We start from the raw sequence: 21110 nt of genomic DNA, 5'->3' as shown, positions 1-21110 counted from the left end.
AAATATAAAAAAATATCTTCTATGTAGTGAACGGCGTAACAGAAGAAAAAAAAAAAAAAAAAAAACTGCGCCATTCACCATTTTTTTTGTCACCCTGGCCCAAAAAAATAGGACAAGACTGTTCGATTATGGGCCGGATGTTCCATAAAATGCGGAATGCACTCTACGTTTTTGGTGTTTTAGTTTTTTTGCATGGTATCGAGTATCGCAATACTTTTTAATGGTATCAAAATCAAATAAAATGTTGTTATAATGACAACCCTAATGCCCAGTACCCCAGATGGTGATGGTGTACAACACATATTTTGTATCCAAAAGTATAACTGTGATCTTATAAGTTCCCTACGCAGAAATAAAGCCAAAGAATTCGCTCCTCTCTTTGTGCCTTCTAGAAAGTAAAAATGCTTACTGTGTGCCCCCTAGAGAGTAACAGTGCTTCTTTTTTTTTAATAAAGATGTTTATTAGTATTGTGTCATGATCATAAAAAGATATCAATACAGTATCATCCATCATACAATAAAGATTACATTTCCATAATCTTCTATATCATGCATTTTAGGTGACATATCCTAGTTCAGAGCTGACAACACAATACTATGCATTTTTTAATTTTTTTTTTTTCCCCCCCCCCCCCATGTAATCCAACAAATAATAACAGATCAAAGTATATCTGACAAGGGTAAACACATCTCTCTGAGCGCCAACTTGTTCGTCATCACCATTAATACACTTTTCCTGATACCCCTTTGTCTCCTCTTACTTGTCCTGTCTTATATCTCTACCGATCACATACTTTAAGCCTACCTAGCCGTCCTTTGATGTCTTCCTGCAGGTACCAAGCTGTTAGGGCAAACGGTCTCATGATTCTAACTGATTCTGCCTCCTCCATGAAGTTTAACATGAATTTTTTCCATATCCTGTACAATTTTTTCCCAGCCGCTTCCTTTCTACCTATTGCTTCTAGCCACTCCAAGTGTAGCATATGCCTCAGACGTCTCAAAAATTCTGCCTTTGATGGTACCTCTGATTTAAGCCATGCCGACAACAAACATCTCTTTGCTTCCAGAACTATCCTATGTCCCATTGCCGTGAGGCCTTTATTCTGCCCATTATCATTTTCACCTTCATTAGACTCCACCTGTTTTCTTGCATGCAGCATTACTATTTGGATGTCGAGTTCCTCTTTAGAATTACTGCCATTTCGTAAGATCGTTCTCACCATATTCCAATAATCTTCTAATTTTGTGCAGCTCCACAGCCCATGTAGCAGATCAGTTTTGGGGGTGGAACATCTCGGACATGCCACAATCCTATCTGGTTTTGCGCTATTGAATGGCATGTCAAAACCATATAAGGCATAGTGTATAATTTTAAAGTGCGTCTCCCTCATTGTTTCATTCGTCACTGACCTGTGTAAAGCTGCTATACCATTTCTCACGATTGGGTAAACCTCCTCCAGATCCAATTTGTTCCCCCATCTCCCGAACACTCCTTTGGCAAAAGTGTCTTCCCATTGGCTCCGCAGACTACTATACAAAAGCGATATGGATTGTCTATTACCAGAGGTGATGAGTGTATCAAATTTATTCCTACTCCATTCACCACCCATATTGGTAGCCAGGCTCTTACAATAGTGTTTGACTTGTAGATATGGGAACAAATCAGATCCCGACAGCCCCCACTTATCTATTAGTTCCTGTAGAGTCGCCCATCTATTCTCCTGGATATGGAACAAATCGCCTACCGTCTTCACACCCTTGACTTTCCACCCCCGGAACGACCTCTCCGACTGCCCTGGCTTAAAGGCTGGATTATTGTGCAAAGGAAGGTGTTTCGAGACCTGATACGGCAATCTATATACCCTTCTAAGATTTTTCCACGCTATAATGGAATCCCGTAGTATTAATGAACATCTGGCTAGGCGTGGCAACTGAGATAGTTTGGTATGAACCAAAGCCTTTAGATCCCATGGTGCCGCCAACTGCTTTTCTAACCTTAAATTAGAGTAATGGGAAGTCTCATTGAACCAGTCCAATAGGTGTCTACTTAAACAGGCCAAATTATATCCCCTAATGTCAGGCACATTTAGCCCTCCAAATTCCCTTCGCAGTTTCAGCTTCCTCAATGAGACCCTTGGTTTTTTACCATTCCAAATGAATTTTATAAAACATCCCTCCAAATTCCTCACATCTATGTGTCTTAGGAGTACTGGTATGGTCTGGAGTGGGTACATCAATTTGGATACTGCTAGCATTTTGATTAAATGGCATCTCCCCATTAGAGATAATGGTAGATTCTGCCATCTGACTAAATCATCCTTAATTTTGTTGAGCAAAGGTGGGTAATTTAATTGATAGATGGAATGTGGCGTCCGTCCAATCTTTATACCTAAGTATTTGATTTGGGATTTTATCAAGGAGCCCACTATGCCCGTATTTTTATCTACCTCCAACCTGCTTTTTTGGCCTATCGGTAGAAGTTCACATTTGGACATGTTCACTTTGTATCCAGAATATTTCCCGAAACTCTCCAATGCTTTAAAGATATAATCTATTTGTCCCTGTGGTTTTGACATAAATAAAATAATATCGTCGGCAAACAATGCCGCTTTCACTTGCGACTTTCCGACTTTAATCCCTTCAAATAGGTCAGACTTGCATAACTCTCTAGCCAGTGGCTCTAATGCCAGATTAAATAATAATGGGGAAAGAGGGCACCCCTGCCGAGTCCCCTTTTGTAGGTCGAATGGTTTGGATAAGTGGCCCTGCGTATAGACCCTTGCCTGCGGCCTGTGGTACATCTGCGTCAAGACTCCCCTAAAGGCCCCTGTAATCTCCATTTTATCCAGGACCGCCTCCAGCCATGCCCACCTGACATTGTCAAACGCTTTTTCAGCATCTAATGTGAGCATGGCTGGGGTCTCTCCCTTCTCCGGATCATGTTGCACCCTATCCATAACGGTAAGAACTGTTCTAATGTTTGTCACCGCTGCACGGCCCTGGATGAAACCCACCTGCTCCTGTCCTATCAATGATGGCATCATTTTAGCCAAGCGGTCTGCAATAATTTTGGACAGAATCTTTGCGTCCACATTTATCAGAGAAATGGGTCTATATGAACCCGGCAGTAAAGGGTCTTTCTCAGGTTTGGGTAACAATTTGATGTAGGAGAGGTTAGTTCCATCCAGGGCCGATACGCCCCTAAATACGTCATTGTAAACCTCCATCAACACCGGCAATAGCTGAGTACATAAGGCTTTGTAGTACTCTCCAGTATAACCGTCAGGTCCAGGAGCCTTAGCGTTACCTAGCCCCTTTATCACCCCCTGCAATTCTGTCACTGTGACCTCTGCATTCAAGATATGTCGTTGTTCCTCAGTCATCTTAGGTAATCTATTTTTGTCAAGAAGTGTGTTACTTAAGTCGACCCTATCCCCATCTTTATACAGTTTTTCATAATATTCTCCCAAAATGGAATCAATTTTTGCCGGGTTATGTATAGTGGTCCCTACAGAATTTTTCAAGCTGTTTATATACTGCGGTTGTCTCAATCCTTTCGCCAGATTGGCTAAAAGTCTCCCTGACTTGTTGCCATATTTAAATATCTTGGCCTCAAATTCAGAACTACGAAGTAGTTCTTTCTCTTTCATGCACTGCTCAAAACTTTGACGTTCCTCAAACCATTTTTTCCTATTTGAATCTGTGGGGTCTTGCTTAAACTCTGCATAGGTCGTCCTAATTTTTTGGCTTGCCATTTCCAGCTGAGCTTGAGCCTTTTTTTTAAGACCTGTCAGGTATCCCATGATTCTGCCTCTCAACACTACTTTAGAAGCGTTCCAGAAAAGATTTGGTGTGTCAATATGATTCGCATTATCTGCTTTATATTCCTCCTACCAAATAGAGAGCTTTTCCAAGAACTCCTCTCTTGCGCAGAGTTGCGAGGGGAATCTCCATATGAAGTCAGGGCCTCTAGGGAAATCATCCCTCACCACTACTGTCACCGGTGCATGGTCCGAGATTACTAAGTCTCCTACATCTGATAATTCTACCCTATGTACCAAGTTGTGGGTCACTAATAAATAATCTATGCGGGACCAGGAGTTTTGGGAGTGTGAATAGAAAGTAAAACTACTCTCGTCAGGATGAGCTTGACGCCAGACATCTACTAATCCACCACCCACCAACAACTGTTGTAGCGCTTTATCTTGGGAAGTCTCCCCTCCTAGTTTTCCTTCATTTCTCTTCCTATCCACTACACCATTTAGAACCGCATTAAAATCACCTCCAACCACCTTATTTATGCATGAGTCTCCTAACAGTCTTAATTCTAGGTCCTTTAGGAAGGCAGGATTCCCTGTGTTAGGGCAGTATATATTATACATACTATACTGTGTATTCTGCACTTGTATTACAATATGTACCCACCTTCCCTGTAAATCAGTAGTTTGTGATATAATCTGGCAGTTCAATTGCTTATTGATAAGCGTTATTACCCCCGCTTTTCGGTTAAGTGACGGGGACCCAATGACTCTACCCACCCATAACTTTTTCATTCTGTCAAAATCATGCGCCTCTAGATGGGTCTCTTGTAAGAAAACCACATCTGGTTTAAGTTTCTTAAGGTGTCGTAAAACCATCCACCTTTTCTGGGGTGATTTTAAACCTTTGATATTCCACGTTAGCACCTTCATGTCAGTCCCCTGGACTTTTTTTTATTTTTTATTTTTTTTATTTTTTATATATACGTTTGGCAGATATATATGCTATTCCAACCTAACAAGTCTGGGGTCCACGTCACTCACCGAAAGCGCCCAGAGAGATCCCTTGCGAACAAACAGATAAATGTTAGATTGCCAACAATTTTGTGTAACACTGTCACAAACTTTTAGCTTCTCTGTCTTCCTTCTCCTCTAATACAACCTCTTTAATTCTTATAATAACTTCCCTTTTTTTCTGGGTTGCAGGCTGCCTCTCACCAAGATATCTAGGAAAAATAACACTCCTACTGTAACTTCTTGAGGTCTCCCCGTTAAACATATTAGGCTTTTACCCGTATCCATCTATACTGCATCTGGTATCATCCACCCCGCATATGACATTTCATTAGCACTGCACTTAATACAGAATATTAACATAACTTGGCGGGTATAACCATAACCCTCTTCAACATATATGCAGTGACAGAACAGTGCTGCCATATTGAACCAGCAGGTATACCAGTCTCACATGCATTTTGAGATCTCTTATAGACCCCCTATTGATTAGATGGAAAACGTGGGTCATCTCCCTGGGTAGGGATCTTCTCTCCGGTCTGAAGATCTTCGTCCCCTAGTCCCAGGCTCTGGATATTCTCCTCCTCTCTCCCTTCTCCGTTCCCGATCTCTTGGGTTCACCACTCTGGATGAGCTTCTTCCTCTCCTCTTGTCTGCTCCCTCTGGCTCCCCTGGATTCTGTATGGATTTAATCCACTCTTCTGCTGTCGTCGGATCATGATAAATCGTGCTTGACCCATTAGGATGCAACACCCTTAACTTTGCTGGGTATTGTAGTTGAAACCTGCGTCCCTTTTGATGCAGTAAAGTGCAGACGTGACTAAACTCCCTCCTCTTCCTAGCCACAGCTGCAGAGTAATCACCAAAAAGTAATACAGAGTGTCCCAGCAGCTTTAGTGGACCTTTCTTGGCCCTATATGCCCTCAGCAGGGCTTCCTTGTCGCAATAGTCCAGGAATTTCATAATAACCTGACGTGGTTTAGGACCTTGACTTCTAGACGGTCCCATCTGGTTCTGCTGATCCTCTAGTACTGGACCAATTCTGTGGGCCCTTTCTACTTTACAGCGCCCCTCTAATCCCAGAGCCCTGGGTAATTCTTTTTCACATATATCCATCAGAGTCTGCGGTTTAAACTTTTCAGGTAGCCCCAACAGTCTCAAATTGCTCCTTCTGGACCGATTTTCCAGGTCCTCTACCCGATCATACAAAATCATATTCTGCTTTGAAAGCTCATTAACTTTTTGAGTAAAAGCAGCCGATTCATTTTCAGCCCTAGACACTCTCTGCTCAAGTTCTTCCAGTCTCAGATCATGCTGGGCGACCGCCTCATGCAGCTGCTGTAACGAGGCAGACAGAGTTATGGTGAGTGTTTCTCTTATATCGGGGGCTAAATGTCTGGCCACCTCTATGGCCAACTTTTTGTAATCAATGTCCATTGAGGGGTTTGGCTGGGTAACTTGCTCTTCACTCATACCGCTTTCTAGCAGCACTTGTGTCAGCGGAGATGGAGTAGAAGGGCGCGAGTCCGCCATCTTGTCGAGCATGTCCTCAATGACTCTGCCCCGTCCTCCGGAGATCCTCCTTTTGCCGCTCCGTAGCAGGTAGCGTTCCATAAACTTATGGACTCTGGATGTTCAGGGACCAGGACGTACCTGTCTCAGCCCCCTATTGCCGATTTTTGACGAGCGGGATTCAATATATGGTGAGAAGTCACCGGAGCTCCTTCACGCTGCCGCCCGCATCCCAGCGCCGGAACCGGACCTCCGTAACAGTGCTTCTTATTCCCCCCTAGACAGTAATGATGCATCCTGAGTGCCCCTGAGTGCTCAATAAAAAGGTAACCATGTCCCTGAGTGTCCCCTTCAAGATTTATGTTGCCTCAAGAACCCCTTAAAATGTTTTGATGCCCCCCAATTGCTCCCTTAAAAAGATATAATGCCCCTAAATGCACCACACTCATTTTCAGACTGTATGTTACAGAAAAATGTTTTATAACTTTTACTCAACTCACCACATTTTCCTATTGAGCGATCTGACAGAGTCTGCGTATGACAATGTGGTGACATCATTACACCACCCATGCCGACACTTACAACCTCTGCTTGGTCCCAGGGTGCTGTAGACCACAGGCCTCTGATCTGCTCTGTTATTAGTAAGCCTGTTTATACTGGTCTCCAGTCATGGGTCTAATGGTATATACTGTGCTCTGATACTGGTATTTCAGTTGTATATTCATTTTGTCCATGGAAATGCAGGGTGATATTCTATTCCTCTTTACTGGCAGTGATATAGATTGTGTCCTGTCACTGGCAATCTAGTGGTATTTATCCTATTCCTTGTATTACCAGTGGTGTATGCCTTTCTATCATTGGTAGCCTAATGGTTAATATATTCCCTGACACTTGTATTCCTGTATACACTACCCCCCTTCATTAACAGTCCAGTTGTATATTTACTATTCCCTGTTACTTCTTCTCCATTGCTGTATACTATCCCATCATTAGAAGTCCAGTCCTATATACTACCACAGCTAGTACAGTGGTATGTAATAACAGTAGTCCAGAAGGTGAGCAAATATTGGACCCTCCTTTCAAGGGACGTGGGTCTGTAGTGGTGGCATGAACCAGCAATAGAAGAAAGCTCAGTTTTGACTTGAGCTCTGGGGCCCCCTCTCTATAAGGTACACCCTGTTTTCAGAGGGTTCATAAATATGACTTTTAACAATAATTTTACCCATTTTCTTCCAAATTATTTAAAGGAGTATTCCAATTAGAATATGTTATCCCTTATCCCCTGGAAAGAAAATAACTGGTAGATTGGTGGCAGTCTGCCCACTTAGACCGCAACCAGTCACAATGATGAGGGATCCACACCCCAATTTGAAAAGAGCACTGGTTAAGTCTGCGCACCACCACTCTGTGCATTCTGTAGCAGAATACAACATCACTATCTCTAACAATCACATAGATTTGGGATGGAGTTGTAGTGCATATGCTCGACCAACACTCCATTCAAACAAGGGGACACAAGTCCTAGTAATAGCTGGATAAGAGATGAATTATCCCAAGCAGAATGCCCTTTTAATGAATCACTTTTATTATACCCATAAAATTTGAAAAAATCTAACCCTGTCATTAGCACCTTCATTGTTTTCCTTCCAGAGCTTGGACTGATCACCCCTATGAAGTTCCCCGGTCTTTATTGGGTAACATTAGCTACAATACATTCCCTACAATAAAGAGGCTCGGACACATTGTTAGCTACCTCATGTATTGACTCATTTATTAACAGGCCAGTGGTTTTGAAATGGCCCTGATGATGGTGAACCCCCAACTCATCCTTCAACACTCAGGGAAGGAAAAACCCCCTAGTGGAGGAAACCTCCAGGGAACCATGGCTGAAGGATTGCCCTTCCCCTGGGGAAGGGGGTAAAAACCATCATTTGAGATGAGGTAGCTATGGAAAATCCGGGTAATTGTCACATCCAGTATTTGGAAATTCTGCTAGATGTTGAATCCAGAAAATCCGGTAAATGTCAAATCCGGTATTAGGAAAGTCCGGTAAAATGTCACATCCAGTATTGAGGACAGAGACCAAGCCTGGAATCTGCCTCTTGATCCAGAAGATTCATGTCCAGCAATGTCATGATGGTTTCAGTTGTCTTGGCGCTCCACCCCTTGGATATTATTGGGGGTTTTCAGGGTCCTGGGTCTTTTCTCTCAGGCCAATGGAGACACCTTCTCGGGACAACGTTAAAGACAAATGCTGAGAAAAAAGAATACAGACCATTAATTATAAAACAGCTCTATATAATATATTACTTCTCTGAAATGTTTCTGGAGCACATTAGACCTTGACACAGCATCTACTCACCTGGAAATCTGTATAGTTCGTTAGTTGGTGTATTATCAGGCCAAGGAATCCAGTCCACTCGGCCACCATGCCTATCCTGGTGTAGATCTGCAGAAGACAGAATAGAGGATTAGTGCCTGGCGGTACTCACCAGGGACTCTATATGGAGTGAGATGGGAAGATGGAGGTGAGATTGGAGCTTTTATATTACTGTTACAAGGGAAAGATGTAGATTATACAAGACGGTGAAAAGTTGCATGAACTCACCTCTTCACATCGGCCAGTACATGGAAGAAGCTGGAAGAAGCCGATGGTCAGACACACAGAAACTGGAAGGACGTGTTAAGGACAAGTAACAGAATTAATTCTATTATTATAGTGTTTCCTATACTGTGATGTCTGATCTGTGCTACAATGGGGTCAGAGGAAGCGAATAATCTTAGTTGGCAACAGTCCCAAATTTGCCAAAATGTTTCCAAATTTTCAGAGACAATCTCGCTGTAAATTTGGGTTGTCCTGGGCCGAAAAATGGGTGGGGCTTAGTTTAACTCCACCAATGAGTGAGCGTGACCTGACAATTTAAGAGGGTGGGTAGCTTGACCCAAATTTACTAACGGCAGCAATGATGGTAAGTACGTATGTGTAAGTGTATCCAGCACACAACATGGCACTGTACCAGTCAGCTATAAGAGGATACAGGTCAGCAGGCCCACAATGGGCACCAAGGTTGATGCCAATCTAATGTGGCATAGGCGGCGACTGCTGAAGGATTTCTTGTACAGGCATACAGCTTGACCTAGGTTGTAAACGGCACAAAAGAAAAATGCCGGTCCTGCGCCGATCCTGTGGACTGTAGGACTGATCCTCATCTAGAACAAAAGCAGATGAATAAATGTCATCAATATGGACGTCATGAAGATCTGAGAATACAGAACAGCAGAGGCCGCAGGTGGTGTAATTATACAGGGGCAGTAGTAATACATAAGAATAGTCACCAGGGCGCATCATTGTATTTATACACATCTCTTGACTTCAAGCGATGTCCCCTCTGTATTACTAGTCCTGAGACCTCTGTATATAAACCTACCGAAACTATGGCGGTCACAATGGTCCCAATGCAGCCCATCCATGAAACGACATAGAGGATTCTCTGGCAGATGATATGTCGCCTCTCTGATTGTTCAGACCGGATGATCATGAACCGGTACATGATGGAAGCGTTGCCAGCTCCTGAAATAGACAATACATGGGATCAGCCGGGAACGTCCATAGACACTTGTGATAACCTCCAGGACTCAGTGATGATTATAATCTCCAGTGATGGCCGTCGCTCAGCAGTGAATAGTGATTAGGGAGATAACGTCATCACTGAGCGCTGGAGCCGCTGATCTCCTCATGATGTTGTCTCTCTAAATCCACTTACCAAAAAGGGCAGATATTAAGAAGACCACTGTAAAGACCACCGATTCGGGGAATATTCGTCCTGTGTCACTGAGAAAGAAAGCAAAATATTGGGTGTAAGGCTCCATTCACACGACCGCAAAATGGGTCCGCATCCGTTCCGCAATTCTGCGGAACGGGTGCGGACCCATTCATTCTCTATGGGGACGGAATGGATGCGGACAGCCCACAGTGTGCTGTCCGCATCCGCATTTGCGGTGCGCGGCCCTCGATCTTTGGGTCCGTAGCTCCGCAAAAAGATAGAGCATGTCCTATTCTTGTCCGCAGCTTGCGGACAAGAATAGGCATTTCAATGGGGGTGCCGGGCTGGTGTGTTGCGGACCCGCAATTTGCGGACCACAAAACCCATACGGTCGTGTGAATGTAGCCTTATTAGGACACAAACGGCAGCAGGATTGCGTCATGTCTTCTAATAGCAGAGGAGACTTTATTTCCTTCCATTGTAATCATCCTCCATAATATGATCTAAGTCCAGACACAAATAGAAGACAAACAACAATGGGAAAGATATTATGGAGCCGTTGCTCATAGCAACCAGTGAGATTGCAACTCTAAAACATTATTAAGAAAGAGACATTTTCTACAAAAAGTTGCTTTAAGCCATTTCCAAAAAGTGGGTGTGGTTTAGGTGGGTTTAGCACGAGGGGGCGGGCCTTTGCAAACTGGCAAATTTCCACCTGAAATAGTTAGTGCAATTTTAATTTAAATTTTTTTTTGTGCATGGGGGTCAGAGATGCTCCTAATTTTTTATGAGGCTTGTGCATCTCACTCCAGTGCAGATTAGATGAGGGCCGGGGCATGAAACCTCAGTCTTCATAGATTCCCCCACCCCCAAATGTGATGTTTTCTATACTAACAATTATTAGATGGAGCTTATTAATAATCCACTAATAATAATGTAATAACTTTCCAGGAATAAACTGATAATACGGTAATAACAGTAATAATACTACAGAGGAATCCCGCCCCTTCCCCTCTTACCTGATGTAAGGATATTTTACATGGCCTGGGATGACAGTCAAGGCAATCAGGGCACAGAGGCCCGATAGCGTCCATATGACCCAGAGGAAAAGCAAGAATGCCAAACCCCGGATCTCCATGGCGCAAAGTCAATTATTCGCTAAGCGAAAGCAAGGATTTGCTAAGCAAAAGCACAAGCCAATCTGTCTCTCTCTATATCCAGAGAAAATCTGGCTGAGATAATGTCAGGCAGTTGTTTTCTAGGGCTCAGAACTCGGTGATGTCACTAGCTTCTGTGACATCATCACACATTCTGCAATCTTATTGGTCCTCGCTAGTTTATTTCATTTCATTGGTTCTCCCTTCATTGTGACATCATCTTATATACTTGAATCTGATTGGTCCTCAGTAGCTTCTGCGATGTGATTGGTGCTTCAACCTCCATACATGCCTGGATCTGATTGGTCCTCCGTATTTTTGAAATTTATGCATATGTTGCTGAGATGTTACTGGCTTTTCAAGTCTACTGAATAGAGAAGAAATTCTACTTTTATACATGTGTACCATATCACAACAGAATGAGTAAAACTGGGTTATGGACCCTGCACCAATGTGAGCCCCTCTGCCTACAAAGTGTAGGGAATGAAGGGGCCATGAAAGGTGTCTCTATTCTGCTGACCGTTTCAGGAGGGAAGATATCACCTCTCACTGCTCTGCGCTCCTATCCAAATTATTCCTGCTTGTAAACTTGAAAATTGAGTTTTATAGATGTTTTTGGTCAATTATTGATAATGCAATTCCAAAATTATATGGAGTATCCATTTAAGGTAGTTATCTCACACTAGTTGCCCTATAATACTTTTGCAGCAGTGGACACAGCAGAGTATATGGTTTCATAGTCATATACTTTGCAGTAATGTTAATGTAATCCATTGACAAGACAGGTCAGTCCGAGTCAGAGTTACAGGGACGCTCTGATTTGTCTAGTAGAAGGGGTCTTGAGCAGAAGTCCCCATCTATGATGTTCAGATATGGCATATGGGTAGTGCTGTTCCAATAAGCCCACACTGGAGATACACCCATGATCTTCGGCTCCTGTCTCGTCTTTGCTACAGAATGATTTCGATGTTATTTGGTAATGAAATGGCAAATGTGAAATTTTCCTTTTTTGATTGATTACAAAGGGAATTGAGGACAAATTGGAGAACCGTGGATTGTTGTGCAAAACAATGAAGACCTCCTTGGGGCTCATCTCCATACAGGGGGTCCAGCCATAGCCTAGCTCTATACACATACAGATACAGATTGCTGGAGGACACAGATGAAAATGATTTGTTACAAACATTACAGATGGACAAGTGCAACCCCGGGTCTCCCCCATCTGAATCTACTGAAGATGGTCCCATAGTCTTATACTAATTTTATGTTTCATCATAGACTTTTCATATCAACAGTAGAATAGGCCAATATGTCTAAAGCGTACCTGTTATATTAGATGTGCATGTGAATATATTGTAATATATACAATTGTAATATATATTTTTTGAGGACACTGACATCTTCCTGAATACTTATAATAAAAATAATTCCGAGGCTCACCCTTCCTACACTATGGATAAATTGAAGGTTCTCTACCAAATAGCCTGCCCACTGCCAACTAGTGTACAATAGAAATTATAAATTGATTAATAGACACACCTCCACCTGGACTATTAGTATCAACCAATTATATAGTTAAAATATTGTATTATACAATATAACAATTACAAATGGTACCAGAAGGGCCCTTTCTGAATTAGTAAAAGACAATAAAAAATAATATAAAGAAATGAAAAACATTAAAAAATTATGTACTTATTGTTATCCCCCTATTAATTGTAAGACAATGTATCAATCTCTTGCCTTGATGATAGATATTAGATATAAAGTGCTGTCAAAAAAGGTATTAGATATAGTCCCAATATGGATGTTCCATTAGTATAATACACCTTGTGGGATTTGAGGGTTATAGCAGTGTATCTTATATTGTTTTAACGAGTTTCGAAAAGTTACAAAGGAGGAAATCCAGAACTTAATTATGGCCACTGAGGAAGGAGCTAGAACTTAAATTCCAGTTCAATGCACAGCCTTGTGGGTTTCAGACCTTCTAATCTCCTTCTCACTGGAATATTCTGGTAGCTAAGTTGCTTCCTTGGTTCTCAGAAACAGAGGTTCTCTGAACTTGGGCCTAGCTCTGAGTAGCTTGCACGTGTAGGTTTTACTGTTCCTCAACCAAAAGTAGACTTGGACTAATCAGGGGAGTGGATCCAGGTCCATCACCCTGGAAATTTGACACAGTGAGCCATTTTACTGCATATTCCTGGGAGGAAGTTGGGTGGGGGGCTTGCCCTGATTGGCTTACAGGCTTGCAGACAGCCTGGATCAGCCAATCAGTGGGCAGCAGGCAGGTAAATGCCTGTCAAGAAAAAAAATGGGGGTTAGTCAGCACATCTAAATGTGCAGGTTGCGGGGGCGTGTCCGGACGCTGATGGTGATGGCTGCCTGAAGGAGCTGCTCCTGCCTGCACCGCGAATTACTGGCCAGCGACACATCTCTCCTGGATCATATGGGGAAGAAAGTGGCTCCAAAAAAGACCCCTATCCCTCCCCGATCCCCCTCACCTACTAGGACCCTTGAACAGTGCTGGGATTGCACTCCGGGTCCGGCGCTTCCACCGCGCAGCACCAAGGCACAGAGGGCCTCCCGTCATTCCTCCCTCCCCCCGCCGGATTCCCGCGCCCTGCCCAGGGAGAAGGACACAGTGCTACTTACCCCTGCTGGATCTCTTCAGGGAACCGGATCGCCATCTGCAGTGTCCACACGCGGATCCTCTGACCTGGGGCTCTCACCGGCCGCCCCGGACTTTCGGCCTGCTACTGCTGGAAGGAGGGATCCCGCCATGATGTCTCCTGGACCCACTTCTCAGGGGGCGACTGCAAGTAAAGGTACTGTGGCTACTAGGGGGCGGGATATTAACCCAGGGGACCCTGCATCTAGCCTTCCTGGGACCCCCCTGCTTGAGCCCTTGCGAAATAAGCAGCTCCCAGCCCCACCATTGCTGTACCAGGGGGACAGCAGCTCTCCTCTCCCTTCTGACATCTGGGCCAGATCCCCAAGCCCTCCAACACTTGCCCTTATGGACCCCCCATCCCTGCCTGAACCTCCACAGCCATGGGCGAGCTATTTTAACCGTTTTCCTACAAAAGAAGACTTTCCGGTTCTTATTTCTGAAGTTACGGAAGCCTGCTGAGCTGAAATTGCGGCAGTTCGCACTGACATTAAACATGTGGTGGACCGGGAAAATGCCCATGACGATACCAGGCAATATATTTACACTCTTCATGAATCCATTTCTGCCCAAACGGCGGTACTCAGGGGCATGGGATGGCATTTAGAGGACTTGGATAATCGAGGGCGCCGGAATAACATCCAAGTACGGGGTCTTCCGTAGGCTACCGGTGACGAAGATCTCTTTGCTACGCTGGAAGCCATTTTTAACATGATCCTGGGGCAACCATCCTCGCACAAGATCAAATTGGACGGGGCTCATAGAGCACTCAAGCCTAAGGGATCTGCTACATGTCCTAGGGACGTAATTTGTTGTGTCCACGATTTTTCCCTTAAAGAATCCATCATGGCTAAGGCGAGATCCCTACGCAACTTTGACTTTGATGGCGCTCCAGTTCAATTGTTTCCTGACCTATCCTGGTTCACACTCCAGAAAAGGAGACATCTTCAGCCTCTCCTCACAACAACCACCAAGAAATAACTTTTCTTTCATGTAGCATAGGGATTCCTCCCCCAACATTTAAATGTTGATGTATAATTGTACCACTGATTCTTAGAAGCTTTAAAGGGGTTGGAGAAAACATCACATGGAAGCGATCTGCCTGGTCACATGACTCCATCAGCAGCCATCTTATGGACAGGACTTCTGTATGGACAGCACAAAAGACTTTGTAAACAAGGGGGCATATTTCATGAAATATAGGAAATTGTGCAGAATTTCAACAAGGGCTATATTAGGCCTCATGCACACAACCATTGTTTTGGCCCGCATCCGAGCCGCAGTATTTGCGGCTTGGATGCAGACCCATTCACTTCAATGGGGCTGCAAAAGATGCGGACAGCACTCCGTGTGCTTTCCGCATCCGTTGTTTCGTTCTAGTAAGTGCCATATAATCATCTCACAAACACATTGGTCATCAGTAGCGAGACATGATGCAGAGCTACAGACAACAGTACATCTTCTACAGATATATATAGCAAGACACATTGTGGTTTTTAATGGTACCATAACTTACTGATTAACTTTTATTAACAGTTTTTTGGGGGGTATGGGAAAAAAAATGTAAGTATTGTATTTTGTATTATTTTACCTTGGAGGTTTATTATTTAATAAAACTTTTTTTTGAACATAATCTTTTGTTCGCTTCCATAATACACTGTACTGCTTATGCTGCATCAGAAAGCCACAGCCTCATACGGATATACTGCAGACAGCCCTGGTGCAGTCATTAGGCTATAGGCTGCCATGTGAATACATTGGCATCTCGCGTACTCAAAAAGAAGTAAAAAGGTGTATTAGCAGTCACTAAGAGGTTAAGTATCTCGCATTATATGTACTGCACGATAAATTGTGTAAAAATAATAGTATAGTGTATTTGCTGGTTATTTTTCACCCCTCCCCCCCCCAAAATATCATTATTGTAAAAATAAGACCATAAATTATATGCATCCCAAAATGGTACCATTTAAAAAGACAACTCAGTCTGCAAAAAACAAACCCTGTTTTCAACAGAAAAAAGAATGTGGTGTTTTTTTTTAATTGTACAATAGTACTGACACATAAAAATATTAAATAGATAGTTGTATTGGACTGGCACTCATATATGGAATATAAACATGGTTTATTGGATAAAATTAAATTAGAAATAATATCACCTGTCACAAATAGATTTTTTCAGTAAAATACAATATAAATATAATAAATCATATGATAAAATCTTAAAACATCCAAATTGTTATAGTGCAGCGACTGATGGCACTAAACGTCCTTAGACCTGTATGGTCGTGTTTGCTAGACGATAGTGCCGCCAGTTTCTGCAATCCTGAATGGTATTTCTGTCATGCAACAATTACCATGTATTAATCCCGTATATTAAAAATATCAAAAATATCTCAAATGTAAGGTTCACTGATATTTGATAAATCGGACAATTTACAACAAGACAATGTTCACAATGTTTGCACGCTGTTGGGTAACCAGCGTTAGCAGTCCGTATTTAAAATATGCCTATTGTTCCTCCACGGCACCTTTCCAAAGAGAAACAGTGTGACAGTTTCCACAGCTGATACAGTTGCAGGTTACTCGTCCGCTATTTGGCTCTCTGATAGAGGGCTATTGGTTGATTGCAACTTAGTTGCTCTGTTCATATAACCACAGCGGTAGTTACCGTGATCAGTGTTACTTTTAGTTGGAGAGATATTGTGCCTCCTGTGTATTTCCCACAAGTGTGGGCTTACCTCCGCCGGCGCTTTACTCGATGGGACCAACAGATAATCCTTTTATGCCGCTCAGTCTGCCGGCGTCCCGGCTGCGGTATTAGCGTTGTTAGCGTCCCTCGTGTCTTTTTACTGCTGCCTCTCACGTGATGTGCTTACGTGGTGTATGCGGCAGCTTGTTTCCCAGCGCTGGCGGGATGACGTATTCACTCTTAGCCAAGAGGTATCCAGGAAGTCCTTTTCCTTATGGAAAAAAGTGCACTTTTTGCTCCAAATAAGATTCGGGGTCTTTAGTCCAGGATATTGCCTAGATGCTCACCAAACGCGTTTCGGGGAGATGCTGTCCCCTTCCTCAGTGGTCTTGCCCCGATTCCATTATGTCTGTAATTTATAGTTGCTGTAGGTATTCTTGAAAATCCGTTCCGGATCCCAGTTATATCCAAAGTCCGGTCAGGATCTCCAAAATTGCATATTGTCTGCCTTTATTCAGATTATGATTGTACTGCGGTTTTTCTTGTGTACTGAGTTTCTTTCTATATATATATATATAAAACAACACATTATAATACATTGTTTTAATCTTTATATTGATGTATTTTTATACCATTCCCGGATATTTGAATTCATGATCTGCACATGGACAGACCGCATATACATATATTAATATATTAAAAAATCACTTATAAAAATATAAATATGAATATTGTGCAGGTCAAAAGTTTCCACGGATCCTTCATATTGGTATAACTACATTTGTTTACATTTATTAGGATATCTCTAAATATATCGATTTTTGATCAGATCTCTTTTTCTCATACTGTAGAATTTTCATATTATCATCATTGGCCCTATTTTTCGGATATTTTTCAATACTTTTGCAGATAATTCTTAGATTGTATTGAATTGAGTAAGAGGGGGGGCACGTATGGGGTAGAGGCAGAGTTGCAGTGCTGACAAACAGCCTGACATGCAACTCTGCGTCGACACCCAGACGTACCACCCTATATGAAACCAAATATTTCTAACTCAGCATTTAGGCCCCTTGGTAGAAGGCTCCCAAATTCATAAATTTTCCTAGATTCGGCCCTTGACAATCTCTCGATCTGGTTTCCTCCTCGCCAATGTTTCTCTACCCTCTCCAGTGCCATGAACGAGAGACCCTTAGGGTCTTGATTGTGTACCTCCTTAACGTACCTTGAAAGTCAGGATAGCAGAACATCTGAATAACATAGCCAAGGGCTATGAAAAACATTTGCTATCCAGGCATTTCAAGGAGGTACACAATCAAGACCCTAAGGGTCTCTCGTTCATGGCACTGGAGAGGGTAGAGAAACATTGGCGAGGAGGAAACCAGATCGAGAGATTGTCAAGGGCCGAATCTAGGAAAATTTATGAATTTGGGAGCCTTCTACCAAGGGGCCTAAATGCTGAGTTAGAAATATTTGGTTTCATATAGGGTGGTACGTCTGGGTGTCGACGCAGAGTTGCATGTCAGGCTGTTTGTCAGCACTGCAACTCTGCCTCTATCCCATACGTGCCCCCCCCCCCCCTCTTACTCCATTCAATACAATCTAAGAATTATCTGCAAAAATATAGAAAAATATCCGAAAAATAGGGCCAATGATGATAATATGAAAATTCTACAGTATGAGAAAAAGAGATCTGATCAAAAATCGATATATTTAGAGGTATCCTAATAAATGTAAACAAATGTAGTTATACCAATATGAAGGATCCGTGGAAACTTTTGACCTGCACAATATTCATATTTATATTTTTATAAGTGATTTTTTAATATATTAATATATGTATATGCGGTCTGTCTATGTGCAGATCATGAATTCAAATATCCGGGAATGGTATAAAAATACATCAATATAAAGATTGAAACAATGTATTATAATGTTTTGTTTTATATATATATATATATATAGAAAGAAACTCAGTACACAAGAAAAACCGCAGTACAATCGTAATCGGAATAAAGGCAGACAATATGCAATTTTGGAGATCCAGACCGGACTTTGGATATAACTGGGATCCGGAACGGATTTTCAAGAATACCTACAGCAACTATAAATTACAGACATAATGGAATCGGGGCAAGACCACTGAGGAAGGGGACAGCGTCTCCCCGAAACGCGTTTGGTGAGCATCTAGGCAATATCCTGGACTAAAGACCCCGAATCTTATTTGGAGCAAAAAGTGCACTTTTTTCCATAAGGAAAAGGACTTCCTGGATACCTCTTGGCTAAGAGTGAATACGTCATCCCGCCAGCGCTGGGAAACAAGCTGCCGCATACACCACGTAAGCACATCACGAGAGAGGCAGCAGTAAAGAGACACGAGGGACGCTAACAACGCTAATACCGCAGCCGGGACGCCGGCAGACTGAGCGGCATAAAAGGATTATCTGTTGGTCCCATCGAGTAAAGCGCCGGCAGAGGTAAGCCCACACTTGTGGGAAATACACAGAAGGCACAATATCTCTCCAACTAAAAGTAACACTGATCACGGTAACTACCGCTGTGGTTATATGAACAGAGCAACTAAGTTGCAATCAACCAATAGCCCTCTATCAGAGAGCCAAATAGCGGACGAGTAACCTGCAACTGTATCAGCTGTGGAAACTGTCACACTGTTTCTCTTTGGAAAGGTGCCGTGGAAGAACTATAGGCATATTTTAAATACGGACTGCTAACGCTGGTTACCCAACAGCGTGCAAACATTGTGAACATTGTCTTGTTGTAAATTTTTGATATTTTTAATATACATGGTAATTGTTGCATGACAGAAATACCATTCAGGATTGCAGAAACTGGCGGCACTATCGTCTAGCAAACACGACCATACAGGTCTAAGGACGTCTAGTGCCATCAGTCGCTGCACTATAACAATTTGGATGTTTTAAGATTTTATCATATGATTTATTGTATTTATATTGCATTTTACTGAAAAAATCTATTTGTGACAGGTGATATTATTTCTAATTTAATTTTATCCAATAAACCATGTTTATATTCCATATATGAGTGCCAGTCCAATACAACTATCTATTTAGAATTTTCTTTGAGGGGTGTCTCAATTCCTGGACTAGAGCACCTGCCCTGAGGGGACAGAGGTGAGCGGGTCCCCTTTTTGATTTATTTCTGGACATAAAAATATTATACAGGGTGGCCCACGAAAAAATAGCCTGCCACCAGCGATAGTATGACAAGATGAACAAGCAAGTGGATTGTTTTTTTTTATTACCCACATTAAGTCACAAAAGATGCTGAAAGTGGTCCCCATTCACGTCTATGCATCTTTGGGCACATTGGGTTATGTTGCCTGATATTCCGTTTCCATGAATTCCATTTTCACATGGTTGGAATTTAATAATTTTTGGGGATTGTTCAATTTAACCCCTTATGGACCGGGCTCATTTTCACCTTAAGGACCAGGCTATTTTTTGCAAATCTGACCATTTTTCAAGTCACTTTATGTGTGAATAACTTTAAAGCGCTTTTATTTATGCAGGCCATTCTAAGATTGTTTTTTCGTCGCATATTGTACTTCATGACACTGGTAAAATGAAGTAAAAAAAAATCATTTTTATGTATAAAATAAAATACCAAATTTACCCAAAATTGTAAAAAATTTGCAAATTTCCAAGTTTCAATTTCTCTACTTCTATAATATATAGTAATACCTCCAAAAATAGTTATTACTTTACATTCCCCATATGTCTACTTCATGTTTGGATCAGTTTGGGAATGCCATTTTATTTTTTGGGGACGTTACAAGGCTTAGAAGTTTAGAAGTAAATCTTGAAATTTTTCAGAAATTTTTCAAATCCCACTTTTTAAGGACCAGTTCAGGTCTGAAGTCACTTTGTGAGGCTTACATAATAGAAACCACCCAAAAATGATCCCATTTTGGAAACTACACTCCTCAAGGTATTCAAAACCCTTTAGGTGTTCCACAAGAGTTATTGGCAAATGGAGATGAAATTTCAGAATTTAACTTTTTGGGCAAATTTTCCATTTTAATCAATTTTTTCCAGTAACAAAGCAAGGGTTAACAGCCAAACAAAACTCAATATTTATTGCCCTGATTCTGTAGTTTATAGAAACACCCCATATGTGGTCGTAAACTGCTGTATGACCAAACGGCAGGGCGCACAAGGAAAGGAACGCCATATGGTTTCTGGAAGGCAGATTCTGATGGCCTTTTTTTTTTTTGACACCATGTCCCATTTGAAGAACCCCTGATGCACCCCTAGAGTAGAAATTCCATAAAAGTGACCACATCTAAGAAACTACACCCCTCAAGGTATTCAAAACCATAAAATTTTATGGAAAATGGAGATAGAATTTCACTTTTTTGGAAGATTTTCCATTTTAATAATTTTTTTCAGTAACAAAGCAAGGGTTAACAGCCAAACAAAGCTCAACATTTATTACTCTGATACTGCAGTTTACAGAAACACCCCATATGTGGTCATAAACTGCTGTACGGGCACACAGCAGGGCGCAGAA

This window comes from Bufo bufo, chromosome 5 (assembly GCF_905171765.1).
Source record: "Bufo bufo chromosome 5, aBufBuf1.1, whole genome shotgun sequence".
Classification (NCBI taxonomy): Eukaryota; Metazoa; Chordata; class Amphibia; order Anura; family Bufonidae; genus Bufo; species Bufo bufo.
The sequence above is the reverse complement of the archived record's forward strand: the minus strand, read 5'-3'. Positions refer to the sequence as shown.